Below are 1,989 nucleotides of genomic sequence, written 5' to 3' on the forward strand. Positions count from 1 at the left end.
TTCCCTTCAAAAAATATACCACCACATCTCGAATATCGTACCAACTGAAACATGACGCTGCAGCTCATTCAGTTGATCATTATCATAAACGGGAAATTTCACTGGGATTCAGTGGAGTCTCTCGTTAAAACCAAATTGGTGTGCAAATAAGTGTTATTCACATTCCTTTTCATCAGCAAGCCTCGGTATCAACCGATGTCGCGAACCCTCCGCATTGGCATCACCATTTCAGTGTTCTTTTATTTTCGATTCTGTTTTCTCGTCGTCATGTCTAATTACCCGTCTAATTACAAGATTCTCTTTCGCTCAAGCTGAAGTAATCAAATTCGTTCCTTGTTGCACACTATGGAAGTAATTTGGGTGAAATATGTAATGATTTAGCCAAAATGCCTCTTCTTTTTTATTGCGCCATTAATGGCTGAGCGATCTTTAAGATTGGTTCTACGGGTACAACTTCTACACAGCAGGTGCGCGTTTGGTTGGCGACTGTGATCCCTGTTCGATCGCTGCTCCTTCTTACCATTGTTTTCATCTTGAACATGTGCTTAAGAACTAGAAACTTAAATATGGGGCTTTCGTATTCTGTCCAGACTGGGTACAGTCCACTTTCGTTTTTTATCATTCCTGTTGTAGTACTGAGTGTTAGACCATCTCCCCTAAGTTTATATTTTTACCAAACCCAAACTTCAGCCTTTCATGGCTTCATCCAATTTGCTCGATAGATTTCTGGACAGGTTTTTTTCCAACTCTTGACTTCGACGTCAGTGATAACTTTTCAGTCATAGCTTATCCCTATAACGTCAGGCTCATCTTTTCTTCTGGCCATATCCGTGTGTCAACCAAAAATGGGATCCAACACAGATAACTACGTACCAGCTTTTCTGATCAATATCGTCCCGTACTCTATACGTCTATTGCTTCTTCCAACTTGTTCGTTGTTTTCGACCTTCAGATTTTCCGCGCTATTATTCTGTTGCCCCCCCCCCTTCACACTCGTCTATAGACGTCATGTCGCCTCAACAAGTGCTACGTTGCTGATAATGATCATAGTAGCCGACTAATAATAATAGTAATATACATGGCCCCACTTATATCCCTAGTTTAGCCCACATCTTTCAAGCGGAACATTTTTTATCCAGTTCCTAATGTGTGACCGAATTTCACCCTAATAGACGTTATTATTGAGGGGTCACTTTGGGGACGGAAGGAACATGCTTACAAAATATGGCGATATGTCGGGAAAGAAAGAAATTGAGATTGAAAGCAATCTCTTCGTCATATTTCCTCATCCATTTGACTATTGGACCAACGAGTTGCGTGAGGTTGTGTAAAATATCATGAAAACGTCCGAACGTCGGAAGACTATTTTTGTGCAATTCAACCCTCAAACGACCAGGAGGGATCGCCTTGTTGCTTCCTATTGCAGGTCCTGAAAATAAAGATGGTAATTCCCCTCAATTGCTGTATTCTGTTCTGATCCCTCCGGTTTGTCTTTGAGTACCAGCTCAATGCTCTGGTGCCCTAGCTTAGTGTGTCCATTTCGGCTCCGTAGAGAGGTAGTCTTATATAATTATAAGTACAATCGGCCAATTCCCGGGAACCATGAATTGTCAACAGCCGAAAAATTTCGGATTTGGTTAAAAATATCCATAAGCACTTTACTTTTATAGCTTATACCCAGAATATGTTCCCTTAGCAATTTAGTCTAAATCCAAACTCAGCCTATTAGAAAGAAAAGTAAACTCTTGGACGTATATATTGTCCGTATACATTATACCCACAATATGATGGAGGGAGAATGTGTTATGGTCTCCATTTAACTTGTTGCAGGATTAGTAGGTTGTTTCATTTTCTCAATAATCCACTGTTAAGAAGCATGAAACGTTGCCGTAATGAGGTCTGTAAAAGATCGTGTTTAGGTTCCAATGAAAACAATTGAAGCCACTGCTTCTGAACTGTCTAGTCGCAGGCTCCAATATATATATATAT

This window comes from Opisthorchis viverrini (assembly GCF_000715545.1).
Source record: "Opisthorchis viverrini unplaced genomic scaffold opera_v5_162, whole genome shotgun sequence".
NCBI classification, from domain to species: Eukaryota; Metazoa; Platyhelminthes; class Trematoda; order Opisthorchiida; family Opisthorchiidae; genus Opisthorchis; species Opisthorchis viverrini.